The sequence below is a fragment of the Eupeodes corollae genome, chromosome 3 (assembly GCF_945859685.1).
Source record: "Eupeodes corollae chromosome 3, idEupCoro1.1, whole genome shotgun sequence".
NCBI classification, from domain to species: domain Eukaryota; kingdom Metazoa; phylum Arthropoda; class Insecta; order Diptera; family Syrphidae; genus Eupeodes; species Eupeodes corollae.
The window spans coordinates 58562619-58579871 of record NC_079149.1 but is presented as its reverse complement, the minus strand read 5'-3'; the positions used below and the strand labels follow the sequence as shown (position 1 = coordinate 58579871).

Genomic DNA, 17253 nt, shown 5'->3' with positions numbered 1-17253 from the left:
GAAGACTTTAGTCTGCTTACCTTAAGAATTTGAAAACAAGTCAAATGAGGCAACTGGGCGTTAGTAAGGTTTGGCGAAGAAAAAATATTTAAAAACAAATATTTAAATTGAATTTATTATAAGTGTGAAAGTAAAAGTTTTTTTTTAACGCACGTAACAAAAGTTTAAGAGAACTCATTTAAAGAACATATTCTTTTTTTCGAAAATTCGTTAATAAAAAATGCAAGCCTGGGTCGCACGTAGCTGTTCGTGTATTAAAAGAGTGTGTTTTCTGCAAAAAACGAAAAAGCAAACATTAATTTATTTATATTTTGTTTTTTTTTTTTTTTTTTTTTTCAAAGCTGTCAGAACGCTTTTTTAAATTAATTTCTTTAAAAAATGTTGACTCGTTTTTGAGATATCAAATTTTGAATAAAAACAAAAATATTTGTCATCTCGAATACTTTACGAACGAACAAAAAATTGTGTTAACTGAAATCAAGAATAACGTTTTTGACATCAGGTGAACTTTTGAGAAAAATCGAAGAAACAATTTTGTACAAAAAATAAAATGGCTATTAAAAAGGTAAAAACTGATTATCGAACAATTTTAGAAAAATCATATTTTCGGTGTTATTTTTATAAAAAAATAAGAATCTACAAAAAATTCTACGCTAAATTAGTAAAAAGTGATGTTCGATTCGGATATTCAAATGGTAGACATGTGCACTCAAGAGGACACAAGTGTCCACAGGTTTTTCTCAAAACCAACCTCTGTCTATCACCTCCCCGTGGTGAACATCGTGTGCCTAGTACTTCAACTGGAGATTGGGTCCCAACCCCAGTGGAAAGTTGTTGGGGGCAGCAAACGAGGGAGGTGGGGAGAGGTGTTTCCACTAAGGCAACTCTCTTTATCCAGACGGCAGCGGAGGAATTCCCGAGATGGAATCAACGGTGGGGTCTACAGTTCCAGTAAGGTTGAACTACTTAGTTAACACCTTATAGGGCTTCTTCCAATTATTCGAAGCCCAGGCTTGTAAGGAGCGGTTTTATCCGGCTCCCCATCCTTGGAGTTATACTTAGGATCTGGTCCTCCAGGTTGGGGGTTGTGCGTCCGGGTGACTTCCTGGCCACGTAAAAGCTTTCATAGTTGCGAAGCACCAACAAGCCTCGGATACGGACGGATTTACTGTTGACAACCAACGCAAACGAATAAAGGACAACGAACTTCGGATATGCACGTGGAATGTTAGGTCCCTTAACAGACCTAGGCCGATATAAAGCAGATATCACCGCCATCCAGGAAATACGATGGGATGGGCCAGGCAAAAAGAGGATGAAAAACTGCGATATTTACTATGGTGACTGTTACCACGAAAACCAACAGCTCTTATTTGGATGCGGCTTCGTCATTGGAGCCAGACTTAGGCAAGAAGTCTTGAGCTATAGGTGCATCAATGAGCGCCTCATGACCATACGCATCAAGGCTAAATTCGGCAACATTAGCCTGATATGCACGCACGCCCCCACAGAAGAGAAAGACGAAAACACCAAAGATATGTTCTTCGAGCTCCTAGACAAAACATATGAGCAGTGCCCTAGCTACGATATTAAAATAGTCCTGGGCGATTTTAATGCCAAGCTAGGAAGGGAAGACATCTTTGGTGGAATAATCGGGAAGAACAGCCTGCACGACAACACTTCCGACAATGGATTCAGGCTCATAGATTTTGCTGCGGGAAGAAACGTCATGGTAGCCAGTACGCGTTTTCCACACCTCAACATCCACAAAGGAACTTGGACTTCTCCAGATCAATCTACCGTCAACCAGATTGACCATATTGCAATCGACGCCAGACACGCTTCCAGCATTATGGATATACGAACTTTCCCAGGAGCTAACATCGACTCGGACCACTACCTCGTTGTAGCCAAGGTAGTTCTTCGGATTTCCAGACCCAAGGCAAAACAGGGAGGTGCTGGGAGAAGGTACAACGTCGAACGGCTACAATCGTCAGAGACCGCCAAATCCTTTTCCGACACAAGTAACCTCTCTCGAAGTTCTCTGCCACCAACACAATGTATCGAAAACCAGTGGCAAAATTGCCAAGATGCAATCAGAGAAGCCGCTTCTGATGTGCTGGGTTTCAAACAGCCACCAACAAGGAACCCCTGGTTTGATGAATGTCGGCAGGCAAATGCAGCCAAACAACAGGCACGCAAAGCAGCGCTGCTTAAAAGGACGAGAGCTGCTAGTGAGCTCTATGAGCAGAGGAGGCGAGAGGAACGCCGACTTCTCAGAAGGAAAAAAGAGAGGGCATGAGAAGCGTGCGGTCGAAGATGTTGAGAGGTTTAAAAGCAGGAATGAGGTTCAAAAGTTTTATGAACAGGTGAAACGAAATTTACAGGTACATAAACCTAGAACCGAAGGCTGCAAAGACGAAAGTGGAAACATCATAGTGGAACCGCAGTCAATGCTGAGGATATGGAAGGACCATTTCTGCAGACTATATAACGGCGACGACGAACTGAATTCCGCTATCAGGCAGGATGATCCATTCAACAATCCCGTCCTCCCGACTTAGATGAAGTAAAGATTACCATATCTAAGCTGAAGTCTAATAAAGCCGCTGGAGCGGATGGCTCGAATGCCGAGCTCTTTAAAGCAGCTGGAGATAAATTGCTTAGGAGAATGCACCAACTTATCTGTAAGATATGGTCGGAATAAATCATGCCCGATGAATGGAACCTCAGTATTGTTTGCCCGATCCTGAAAAAAGGGACCGTCTAAACTGCAGCAACTAAGAGGAATCAGTCTACTTAACATCGCCTATAAAATCTTCTCTGCCGTAATATGTGAACATCTAAAGCACATCGTCAACAACCTGATAGGTCCTTATCAGTGTGGTTTTATACCAGGAAAGTCCACAGTTGATCAAATATTCACATTACGGCAGATCCTGCAAAAAACCCAAGAACACCAATACGTCACAATCGACAGACGTAACTTTGAGGTAGTCAAGGACTTCGTCTACCTAGGCTTCGTTGTAAACGCAGAAAACAACACCAGCGCTGAGATCAAACGCAGAATAACTCTTGCTAACCGCTGTTTCTTTGGACTAAGAAAGCAATTGAGTGGTAAAGTCCTCTCTCGAGGGACCAAAGTGGTGCTATATAAGACCCTTATCAGCCTCGTCCATGGACTATGACAAAAGCGGATGAAAGCACCTTGGGTCGCTTCGAGAGAAAAGTTCTTTGTGTGATATACGGTCCCGTATGCATCGAAGGGGTGTGGAGGAGAAGATGGAACGACGAGCTGTACGGGCTGTACAGCGACGTAGACTAAGCCAGAAGGGAAGTAAGTAAGTAAGATGTTCGATTCGAATATCTCGAGAATAGATGATCAATGATTTTTGTAGAAAAATTCATTTGACAACTTTTTTTACAAAATACGAGAACAGTTAGAAAAATCGAAAGACTGGAGCGAATGGAAACATTTATTCTTGGAACAATACAAAAATATATTTTAAATATTGAAAGATATCATTGTAAAATTAAAAACATTCTTTGAAGAAATTCAATCAAACCACTTTATACTTTTGCGAGATCAGAACAGGAATCAAAGGAACAGTCGATTCACGGATATTACTGCTTATCACTGAAGTGAGAATTTTAAAAGATACTGTAAGTGACAGCAACAAAATGTTTTGTGAGCTGTTGGAGGACATCGGTGCATTTATACTTAAGGAGAGACGCTTTGGCGATAAAACTGGCGGGTTTACTTTTGTGGGAACAAGTTGATCATCAGTTATTGACTACTACTGCCTTCATACAGTGCATTGGAAATATTTTAAAGTTTCTCAATTGAAAGTACAACTTTTTCAGACCATACACTTACGCAAAGTTCCCCCAGTTCATAGATTGTCATAAAGCTCGAAATTTTTCACTTAAGCTACTTTACATTTGCAGAAAATATAATATCGATGCAAGCAGAAAAAACTATTTTAGCAAATAAAAAGCCCTATGTAAAAAAAAACAACGTTCGTACTTTCAATGCATTTCCAACTCCCAAGTATTACAATATCTTCCAATCTTCAAAAGAAAACAAAGGTGCGGGTATAGACGGCAATCCCATATGAGTTTTATAAGAATGCGAGTAATTCTTTTATTGGGGAGGTTCATACTTTGCTGAAAAGACTCTACGAAACACGAACAATACCAACAGAATTCAACAAATTTATTATCTTTCCGCAAGTCAAAAAAGGTGACGCTAGTCTTGTATCTAATTATCGTGGGCTATCCTTTTTAGAAACCATCTACAAATTATTTACCTCAGTTCTACTAAACCACCTTACTACTTGGATCGAAAACAACATATACTCAATGAACTCCAGACTGCATATCGAAAAGATTATATAGTACCATTGATCAGGTTTTCAATCCTTCATGCCTTATTCAGCTGCAACTAAGCCAGAAAAAGAAACTTTTTGCTTGGTTCGTAGACTTAAAAGCTGCGTTCGACAATATTAATAGAGAAGCTCTTATTCACAAACTTATTACTTTGAGCATCTCGACGATCAAACTATTATACCAAGATACAATTGCCGCCGCCGTTTGGGATGGATGCAGTACCTCTAATTTCTTTGGATCGAGCAAAGGCTTTAAACAAGGTAGCGTTCTGAGCGCTCTGCTTTTTGCTTGTTCTTAAATGGCCTACATTCTGAACTCTCCATCGCTATAAATGTTCTTTTGTATGCTGATGATATTGTAATTTTGGCTAAGAATCAAGCTTTACTTCAAACAATTATAGACAAGTTCAGCAGCTATTGCGATAAATGGACTTAAAGTTAATCTTGAGAAATCTGAAATTGTTATTTTTAGGAATGGAGGCCGAAAAGCATTAAGTGAAAAATGGAATTTCAAACGTGTAGAACTAAAAATAACAAACCAGTATAAATATCTAGGCGTAGTCTTTACATATAATATGTCTTGGTCTGAACATCTGACAAAGAGGCTTGCAACATCAAAAAATCCAATCAATGCAACCTGATCTAAGTTCTTGAAAAATAAGTTAATGCCAAATTCAGCAAAGTTAAAGTCCATGACTCAGTCACCAGATCAATTATGCTTCATAGGGTTTTCGTCAAAAGATGTTTCAACGATACCAGATAATACAACAAACTACGTTATAAACACCGAAACCGGTCTTCCAAAAGCCTGTCTTACTTCCCTTGAAATACATTTAAAATATTTGAGAAATGTTTTCAGTCTTCCCAGCTTTAGATTACCACGAGTACTTTCATCCGCAGAACTTTGCAAAAATATTTATTGGGCCCAGGAATGGTCAGGCTTTTTTCGCAAGACTGACGTCGTTGTCAACTATGAAGCAACTAATTTTGATTGGAAACATGCCCACAACATGCTTTTGATTAAAATGAAAGAACAACAGTAGATTAATTGTAAATTAATATACTACTTAAAGTAAGCTAAGCAAAAATATAAATAGGAAAACTTTAACCTGACAGACTACTTTAACAAGTTACTGTCCTAACTAATTTTGAACACCAGCATAATCTTGTTTTTATAACCACTTTTTTAGAAAATAAAATGTATTTATGTATCTATTGAAAGAAATCTAGTTAAAAAATGTTGTTTAGAAAAGTCTATCCAACCGTTTTTGGCAAAATTCGAAATTAATTTCCATTTAAAAAAAAAAAAACAAAATAAAAACAATCTATTATCAAACATTGATTCTTTTATTTGGTTTTAAGGAGCAACAGACATTTTTATTATTTGAACATTATTTAGTTTCGTTTTAAAACTTTTCATTTAATATTATTAACAACAATTTAGTCAATAATAATTGTTACTCTAAGAATAAAAAACATAGTGAGAAAAACTCTTTAATATCGAAAACAGCTTAAATTTTTTTTATACAAATAATGTAATTGTAATTGTAATTTTATTTATTAGCGTAAATTTATCGTTTTTTTTTTTACAAAATGGCAATTGCACAATTTACATAGATATGGTTTCAATACCTTACTGATGTCAATAATATGTTTGGGAAAAAAAATTTAAAAGAACGTGATCAAATATAATTGGAAGGAAAAGCTAATGTAAAAACCTTCATCAATGATTACATAGTAAATATGTTTAAATTAAGGTGGGAACGAGAGTAGAGATGGTAGTTTTTCTAAACAAATTATTTGCAAGATACATTTATTTTACAGTTTGTGTAACAAAATAAATAAATAAAATAAATAGAAATAATGCTAACAATTGTATATAAATATCACAGTACAATACTATTTTTATTAATAGTTAAATCAGTCTTTTCATTTTGATAGAAGTAAATAAATAAATGAATAAATAAATAAATAAATAAATAAATACATAATAAAAATAAATAAATAAATAAATTAATTAATAAATAAATGAATAAATAAATAAATAAATACATTTATATATAAATAAATAAAAATAAATATGTAATTAAATAAATAAATAAATAAATAAATAATTAAATAAATAAATAAATAAATTAATAAATAAATAAATAAATAAATAAATAAATTAATAAATACATAAAAACAAGATATTAAATTCACAAATACAAAGTATATATATAAATGAACAAACAAATAAATAAATAAATGAATACGTAAACAACTAAATTAATAAGTGAACAACTATGTACTATATAAACAATAGATGGACTAATAAATAATAAATAATTAAAGTAACTAGAACAAATTTATTATATGCATAAATATAGAACGAAATATAAATAACGGTTTTTATTAATTTAATAAACGCATCTATAAATCACTTGTTTTTTATTTTTTATATTTTTATTTCTTTTTTATTTTAAGAATTTAACTAAAATCGAGATTAGAAATTAAGAAATTTTCTGATGTTTGGCATGAAAGAATGTATTTTACATTTAACTTTGAAATTCTATCTTGGACTAGCTCAATATTAGTGACAGAATGAAGATCCTGCGTTGAGAAGTGAGCAAGTTGAGCATCATTTTTAAAATTTTGTTTTGAGCTATTTGCAATTATTTTATATGTGTTTTTGCACATTTACTTCATACTGGAGAGCCATAAAACATAATTGCTTGAAATATGGATTTAAATATAAGTATTTTATTTTCAATACTTAATTTGGATTTCGATTTATGAAAGGGTAAAGCGTTTTTATTGTAACGTTGATTTTATTTACAACTTGACGTACATGGAATCCAAAAGTAAGTTAAGAGTCAAGGAATACCCCGAGGTACAAATTGATAAAAATATGAAAAAGTATGACTTACAGTTCAGTTGTACATAATGTATTAATACATATATTAAATCATGAAAAAAAAGAGGCTGGGATGCGACCCACACTGATAACTTCCCATCCCGTCTGTCGATTTATCTTGCTTAAAAGTTTGTCTATATGTACTCGTATCAATTTTTACCAAATTTGCGTACTATTTTTTGTAGATTTTATTTTTTATGAAAAAACGGACTGTTGGATTTTTATATAAAAATTACTGAATATCGAAAACAATATTTTCTGTGAAATAAAATAAGTTTCAAGCCAATATTTTTAAGTTTTGAAAAGCTATTTGAGTCGAAAGTAAATTTTTACCAAGTTTTAGTATTGTTTTTTTTTAGAGTTTTATTTTTTGTAACAAAAAACTGTCAATTCGATTTTTTAAAAATGTTACCAAATGTTGAAAACAATATTTCTTATGAGATAAAATTACTTTGAAGCCAATATTTAAAATTGTTTAAAAGATATTTGAGTCGAAAATCAATTTTTACCAACTTTTATACATTTTATTTTTAGGTTTTTATTTTTTGTAAAAAAACTGTCAATTCGATTTTTTTCAAACTTTAACTGAATGTTGACAATAAGATTTTTTGAAAGATAAAAGTAAATTAAAGCCAATATCTCAAAGTTTTGAAAATATATTTGAGTCAAAAATCTATTTTTACCAACTTTTATAAATTCTTTTTTTAGGTTTTTATTTTTTGGAAAAAAATTGTCAATTCGATTTTTTTCAAACATTATTTGTATGTTGACAACAAGATTTTTGAAAAACAAAAGTAAATTAAAGCCAATATCTCAAAGTTGTGAAAAGATATTCGAGTCGAAAATCAATTTTTACCAACTTTTATTAATTTTTTTTTAGGTTTTTATTTTTTGTAAAAAAACTGTCAATTCGATTTTTCTCAACATTTTTCAAAATGTTGAAAACAATATTTCTTATAAGATAAAATAAGTTTGAAGTATAAATTTCAAGTTCTTGAAAAGATATTTGAATCGATATTCAATTTTTACCAACTTTGAGTAATGTTTTTTTTAGAATTTTATTTTTTATAAAAAAACTGTCAATTAGATTTTTCTCAAAATTTTATCAGATGTCAAAAACATTATTCTTCGTTGCACAAAATTGTTTTAGAGATGAAATCATATTTCAGTCGTAAAATTTTGGAGGTGACAAATTTTTTTTTTAAGTTTTATTAATTTTTAAACAAAAAACGCTATATTGATTTTTTTCAAAAAATATACCTGTTTGGTATCATCAATATATTATATAAAATTTAATTCAAGTCTCTAGCGTTTTTGGTTCGTAAGATATTTAGGGTTAACCAAAATTTTCACCTTTTTTTCAAACTGCTATGGTAAAAAAAAACCACCCACGCAAATTTCTTGAGAGCCCTTTCTGCATCTTTTTGCCTTATTATCTGTATAACAAAATTTATTTGAAGTCGATATCTCTTCTGGTTCTTGAGCTATTGACGACGAAAAAAACGTCGCGAACGTACGGACGTACAAACGTACGTACACACGCACGCACAGACATCTTTCTAAAAATCTTTTATTTCGACTCTAGGGACCTTGAAACGTCGAGAAATGTCAAAATTTTCAATTTGACAAATCGGACCCATTACAATAACTTCCTATGGGAAGTTAAAAAGAAGCCAATTTGGTGTTTTGATTTACATACATTTTTGTAATCTTCTGAAATATTTAACAAGTGAAATATCTTGATAAAATATTGGAAATATTGGAATCGCCTTCTTTTCTGGAGTATTAATTATTTTTCTATTTTTTAACAATGTTGAGAAAAGCAGAAAATTACACTCGAATACTAAATTATTAGAATTTGCATAGTTTTTTCGAAAAAATACCGAGATTTTTCCGAAATTCATGAAATCATCGAAAAAATAAAGAAATATAGAAATACGGAATTTATTGATGACAATAGGTGACACGAAGTGGTTAAAGATAAAATCAACGTCAAAAGCACTTACAAAAATGTCAGAATTCTTCAAAAAATATTGCTTCAACAAAGTTGGTGTCTTGACAAATATCTCCGCTTGTAAAGCAAAGAGACATACATAAAACAATTTTTTTTTTAAATTTAAAAACTGATTCTTATTTTTGTTGATAATCTAGAATTACAGAAATAATTGTGTTGATGTAAATTTTTGTTTAAATGTACTTTGTACTGCTTCCTTGATTTGAATTCAAAGAAAGTCAATAAAATGTTATATTCTGCGGTTATTATTCAAAAGGCATAATATTACGAAATTAATAGCTTTTTAATGAAGAGTTTACAGGTGTTTGGCTCATATAACAAACCTTATAAGACAAATATAGGATTAAGCCACTTTCATCAATTTATTAGTCATTCTTCTCTGATTTTGGGTTATTCGCAGAAATATGATTCACATCAAAATGAAATTATGTATAAATTAATATATACCCTTGCCTCACTGGTAAAAATATGTATTATAAAAAATTGCAAAATAACATCAAATTAAAGTTTTGCTTAAACTCTTTTTCTTCTTTTTCTTAAAATATTTATTTATAATGCTTAAATTATTTAAAACAACATAAGTACAAATAGAGTTACCTATGAAATTATGGGGAATCCCATGATACGAGTAATTTAAATCTATTTTGTATAAAAGTTGACTTTAGTAATGTTTGTATGAAAGCGTGTGCCTATGATTGCAAATAATTATTATTATTGTGGTTATAATTAATGGAATATTATAAAAATTGCAAGTAATAAAAAGTTAAAGAGAAAGGGTGATAATCTGCGTGGAAAACTTAAAATTCTGAATCTACATTAATATTATTCATATAGGAAGTTTTTCTATGAATTAATGTGTCTTGGGATTACCGTCGGAGTAGTTGAGTTTTCTTATTCAGATGGTTGCAGGCTCTTAGCTTTGAGGGCCTGTTTTTCATTAATAATAGATTTAATTAATAAATGATTGCACTAGGAGAATGAATGAGGCGAAGTACCACTCTGATGTTATATGTTAAATAAATTAAAATTAAACTTAAAAGCCTGCGACTTTTGCATAAAAAGTATTTTTATTATTTACATCACAAAAAAGATAAACATAAAATTACGTATACGCCTAAGAGCACGTGTCTAGTAATGTTAACAGTTGTTTTAATTTTACTTTTCTCTAAGTAAGAAGAGTCTAATATAATCAACAAGTCTTCTGAAAGGCCATTGCAAGTTGAACGAAACGTCCTAGAATTGGAGAGCAGGACTATCTGAAAGTTGCGCAATGAGTATGAGAAGAGACAGATAGAGGGGACACTACCAGTTTAAAGGAGCTTTGTTTCCATAAAATATACAAAATACTCAAGTTCCTTCAAGAAACTTATTTGTTAATCTGTAGAATGGGTATTTTCATCCAGTATTTTAAGAGGACACACTGGATCTATAGGTCGCAGTGCATCAGTTACCCATTAACCTATTCATTCAGTCATTCAATTTTGTTGCAGTCAAATTTATTACCACCAGTTGCTGTTGATATTGGAAAAACTTTGAAGTCACGTTTTGAATTTGTAAAAGTTTAAAATCGGCAGAGGGTAATGCAAATGTGTTTGCCTGATTTATTTGTATAAAATGTACAAATAATAGAAGGAGCTTGCTATATTATATTCTTTTTATGTTTTGTTTGTCAAGTTGTATCTATTCTTTGAATGCATTATGTCTGCAGACATGATTCCCCGTGGTGATGAATTAATTGCTAACGAGAAACTGATATTCGAAATTAAATCAATGACGGTAAGACAGCACTATAAATTGAAGTAGTTGAAACTTTAATCTGTCTTCAATCTTTTATTGATATATATTTTAAATTGTTAAGACCATAATTTAGATGTTAGAACAGAATCATGGTTTGCATGAAAATATTTCAAAAAACGAGGATAACAAATTTATTGCATTTATTATTTATTATTGATAGAAAGATATAAGAATAATATAACTAGCATCTCAAGTAAATACATTTTTTAATACCATAATACTAAACGGTCCGCCATCTAACATTTTTTTTAACTAGTGTTTATTTCGTGAATGGTATTACACTTAGCTCATGTATGATTTGATAGAAATATTGCCAAAAATATCATCTTTTCAGATTAAGATCATTTTGATCTTGGCGGGTATGTAAAAAATCAAAATTGTCGCATTTGGGGCACAGAAAACTCGCACGCATACATCGAAAAGCCGATACACCCAAAACGATTCACTGTTTGGTGCGGATTTTGGTCCAGAGGTCTAATTAGGCAAGTAGTGGCCGTTACAGTCAATGGCGATCGTTATCTGGTCATGTTAAACAAATTTTTGTTCACAAAAATTGAAGAGGAGGATGTTGGCAACAATTGGTTTCAACAGAACGGTACTACGTGCCACACAACTGAAGCTACACTCGATGTTTTGCGCCCTGTTTTTTTTTTTGGAAAATCGCATTAATAGCCGCAGAGCTGATGTCGTTTGGCCACGTCAGAGCTTAGATTTGACACAGTTGCCGTAAAAGATAAGTGTTACGTCGACAAGCCAGAGACAATTGACGATTTAAAGGACAATATTCGTGAAGCCATTGGTGAAAAATAGCTGCACACAATTGATAATGTGCTTAAAAATTGGACCGATCGTGAAGTCGAGGCAGCCATTTGAATGAAATTATTTATACTTTTAAATAAAAAAAGAAGTTTGAGAAAATATTAAGTAGTTTTTTTTGTACAGCATTTTCAAAAAAAAAAGTTATTTCGCGGACCCTTTATAGCTTTTTTTTCGAAAAAGTCTAATTAGTTCATGTTTGATTTTAAATGAGTTGTTTGTTTCTTCATCATGAAATCACAAATCAGTTAGTGTATTTTGTGAAAGAAAAATTGTAATCAAGCCAATTAACAAATCAAACGGTTACTCAATTCCAAAATTAATAATAATTAATACAAATGTATGACCTTGAAACCAGCATCGAAGATTGTCATAAATTGAATGACTCAGTCACACGAACTTTCTCCTGCAATACACCTCTATTTTTATTTTTATTTTCACTTCCACAAATTGTATTGCAGACTGCGTAATCAAGTTTTCGTAATGGGCAGAACGGCAAAAAGACTTTATTTTGAAAATAAACTTGGTTCTTTAACCTCTGGCTAAAAATTATGGAAAAACCTGCGTGAAATCGATATTGGCAAACTATCTAAAAAGCCTGTTGGATGGATACTCGTCCACATTTTTCAATGTTTTGAGTCGAGTGCCACAAGGATCTATCCTTGGACCAATTCTCTTGTCACTTTACATAAATGAGTTACCACAAGTTGCTAAACATTGTTTCATTACATTACATTACATTTCACACTACTCAGCACATAAATGTACAGAATAGAGAACACAGCACCTTGAACGACTTGACTATGTAAGGTGATAACAACACAAGACATTAATACAAGACAAAAGGACAGACGAGAAAGAATAACAGACAGAAAGAAAGAACACATGAAAACAGCACGCGGCAGGTTTCGAGACGGTCCCCTATCGCTCACTGTTGCTTGATTTCGGTGATCGATGGAAACCGAAGCTTTATCAGTGACTAGGCCGTTGCCCTTAATTCATCTGTATGCTGATGATGTGCAGCTCCTGATAAGTCGACGGTTTGAGGCTAAAAATGATGCCGTAGCTTTAATGAACGAGAATCTGCTCCGCATTTCACAGTGGTCAAAAAAGAACGATCTTCGCCTTAACCCTGTCAAATCAAAATCCCTACCCATCTATCGCGAAAACTTTGATCTATAGGTTTTAAACCCGTTGAAACTTGACGATAAAACAATTGAATAGGTTAGCACTGCCAGAAACCTAGGAGCAGTATTCATTTGAACACTCACTTGGGATGACCACCTTAATAGTGCCATTGGTAAAGTCTATGGAAGTCTCCGCTTTCTTCAAGTCACTCAAAATTTCATCCCGATCAAAATTAAACTGCTACTTGCTAAGGCCCTTATACTACCAATTGTGATGTATTGGTGTGAAATCTTTTGTAAACAAGACTGTGAGACTAACCGCAAATTGAATGTTGCTTATAACAATATTGCCCGCTATATTTATAATCTACGTCGTTATGATCCTTGCCTTTTATTACGACGATACTATTTTCTAAATATTGAGCGTCAATTTTGTATTCATATTTTACGCCTTTGGAACTCTCTGCCCATCGCTATGAATAGAATAAGAAGCATTAGTAGATTTAAATTTTTACTCTTCTACTAGTTGGCAAATAATTGATGCTAAATTTTCTTTTCTTAATATAAATATGTAAATAGAAGTTTGGGTATATAATTTGAATTCGAATTCTTGAATTAATGTAAAGGCTTGCAACACTTTATAAGTAAATAAATACATTTTTTAGCAAAACCCCTTGTTAACTTCCCATAGGAAGTTATTGTAATGGGTCCGATTTGTCAAATTGAAAATTTTGACATTTCTCGACGTTTCAAGGTCCCTAGAGTCGAAATAAAAGATTTTTAGAAAGATGTCTGTGCGTGCGTGTGAACGTACGTTCGTACGTCCGTACGTTCGCGACGTTTTTTCCGTCCTCCGTAGCTCAAGAACCAGAAGAGATATCGACTTCAAATAAATTTTGTTATACAGATAATAAGGCAGAAAGATGCAGAAAGGGCTCTCAAGAAAATTGCGTGGGTGGTTTTTTTACCATAGCAGTTTGAAAAAAAAGATGAAAATTTTGGTACACCCTAAATATCTTACGAACCAAAAACGCTAGAGACTTAAATTAAATTTTATATAATATATTGTAAGGTGATATCAAAGAAGTATATTTTTTGAAAAAAAAATCAATATAACGTTTTTTTTTATAAATCAATAAAACTGAAAAAAAATTTGTCGACTGAAACATGATTTCATCTCTAAAACAATTTTGTGCAACGGAGAATAATGTTTTTGACATCTGATAAAATTTTGAGAAAAACCTAATTGACAGTTTTTTTTATAAAAAATAAAAATCAAAAAAAAAACATTACTCAAAATTGGTAAAAATTGAATATCGATTAAAATATCTTTTCAAAAACTTGAAATTTAGGCTTCAAACATATTTTATTTTATAAGAAATATTGTTTTCAACATTCTGAAAAATTTTGAGAAAAATCGAAACGACAGTTTTTTTTTACAAAAAATAAAAACCTAAAAAAAAAATTAATAAAAGTTGCTAAAAATTGATTTTCGACTCAAATATCTTTTCAAAACTTTGAGATATTGGCTTTAATTTACTTTAATCTTTCAAAAATTATTATTGTCAACATTCAGTAACATTTTGAAAAAATCGAATTAACAGTTTTTTTAAAAAAAAAATTAAAAACCGGACAAAAATTAACAAAAGTTGGTAAAAAATGATTTTCGACTCAAATATCTTTTCAAAAATTTGAGATAATAGCTTCTTACTAATTTTTACTTATAAGAAATATTGTTTTTAACACTAGGACAAACTTTGAGAAAAATCGAATTGACAGTTTTTTTTGCAAAAAATAAAAACCTAAAAAAAAAATGTATAAAAGTTGGTAAAAATTGATTTTCGACTCAAATATCTTTTCAAAACTTTGAGATATTGGCTTTAATTTACTTTTATCTTTCAAAAATTATTGTTGTCAACATTCAGAAACATTTTGAAAAAATCGAATTGACAGTTTTTTTAAAAAAAATTAAAAACCGGACAAAAATTAACAAAAGTTGGTAAAAAATGATTTTCGACTCAAATATCTTTTCAAAGCTTTGAGATATTGGCTTTAATTTACTTTTATCTTTCAAAAATTATTGTTGTCAACATTCAGTAACATTTTGAAAAAAATCGAACTGACAGTTTTTTTTTTTAAAAATTAAAAACCGGACAAAAATTAACAAAAGTTGGTAAAAAATGATTTTCGGCTCAAATATCTTTTCAAAAGTATTGGCTTCAAACTAATTTTATCTTATAAGAAATATTGTTTTCAACATTCAGTAAAATTAAAAAAAAATCGAATTGACAGTTTTTGTACAAAAAATTAAAAACCTAAAATAAAATTAACAAAAGTTGGTAAAAATTGATTTTCGACTCAAATAGCTTTTCAAAACTCAAAAATATTTCGATATTCAGTATTTTTTATATAAAAATCCAACAATCCGTTTTTTCATAATAAAATATGATCTACAAAAAATAGTACGCAAATCTTTTTTTTAATCACTTCAGCACACCTTCGAGTCATGGAGTCAATTAAGTTGTTATTATGCTGTTTGAGATATTTCCCCAATCCATTTTAATATTTTTTTTATTTAGCCCTTTTAATTCTACGATGAACAATTTCTCATAGATTTTCCAAGGGGTTGAGATCTGGGGAATGTACTGGTCATTGTAATACGTAAATCTGCTTTTCTTGAAACCACGTCCTAACCGTAATGTTTGCTTTGGGTCGTTTTCCTGCTAAAATATCCATTTTAGAGGCAACTGACCCTCAGCGTGTGACTGGTACATAAAACGATTTCTTGTACCGTCTTTTGGTTAATCAGTCCCAGTTCATGCCCTGAAAAACACCCCCGTACCATTACCTTATCTCCTCAGTGTTTCACAATAAGTTTGGTGTAATGTGGATTTAGTGCCTCTTTGGCTGGTCTGCGAACACGACGGAAACCATAGGAACCCTTGAAAATGAATTTGGACTTGTCCGAAAAGAGTATGTTTCTCCATTTTCTAACTGTCCAGTTGACGTAGTTATGAGCAAATTTTTTTGGTGGAAATAAAAGGCTTTGAAAGATTTTAGTTCACCATCAACAGTTCGTATCCAAATTGTTCTCGCGCTTAAGTTTAGGTCGAGTTGAGTAATTATTTCTCTAGATGTATAATAAAAGGGTCTTTTTTAATTGATTTCATCTTCTCATTGTTGTTGTTTTTCTTGGTCTGCAATCTCAATAAACCGTTTGAAATGACTTTTAGGATTTGTAAAATTTTATTAATTGGCAAATCACTGATTTTAGAATGGTATATTTTGTCGGTATTTTAATTTGACTCATCCTCATAATTTTCTATTATTTCGTTAGAGTATTTTTCCTTGCATTTTACAAAAGTTAGCTAAGAACACGGATTATCTTGAACTGAATAACACCTAATAAATAAAAGCACTCGTTTGCCAACACCTTTTTTACCAATTTAAGAATCGTTTTTTGAAAGTTTGTATATCTTAAGGAAAAATAATACAGATTTTTTATAAAAACTTGAATGTTGAAAACAATATTTTTTATAAGTCGAAATGAAATTACTTTGAAGCCAATATCTTAAATTTTTGAATATCAATTCAATTTTTAACTACTTTTAGTAAGATTTTTTTTTTAGTTTTTTAGTTTTTGTATCCTTCGTTACATACAATTATTTTGGAGGTAAAATCATTTTTGTTCTAAAATATTTAATGTAACCATTATTTATTCAGAAAATGTAAACGCAAAATAACTATTCTATCGTGGGTATCCTTATGAAACAATACAAAAATATATTTTTTATACCAGGACAAAAAAAAATAAATCTATTGGAACTTTCATGAGAAAATTTGTATTTTCAATTAACAAAAAAAATTAATACATCATAAACATTAAAAAAAATTGCTTAAAAACTTAATTTCCAAGTTTGAACTCAATCGACCCCAATGGCTTAGGCACGATTGCAGATGGACCGGACTTCTCTACCAAGGTTATGTCATGTTTGATTAAAATCAAGAGTTTCATGAGTTTGTTTTTTTTTTAAAGGAGCAGGTGATTAGAAAAGTAGTTTTATGAAAAAAGTCACTAAATTTTACCTCACATCTTATCATGCAAATGTCTTGTCGCAAAAACAACTTCGTTCATTTTATTGAAAGTGATATAAAACACACGTTTAAATTTTTTTAATTGTAGACTACAATTTATTACCAAATAAAACCCAAGAA

The 17253-nt window shown here is 31.3% G+C and overlaps 1 protein-coding gene across 2 annotated transcripts in view; it reads right to left on the bottom strand.

The window, feature by feature from the left end:
• Positions 1–17253, bottom strand: part of LOC129949503 (ribonuclease P protein subunit p25-like protein) — a 94458-nt gene that overhangs the window by 57563 nt on the left and 19642 nt on the right. The window lies entirely within an intron of this gene.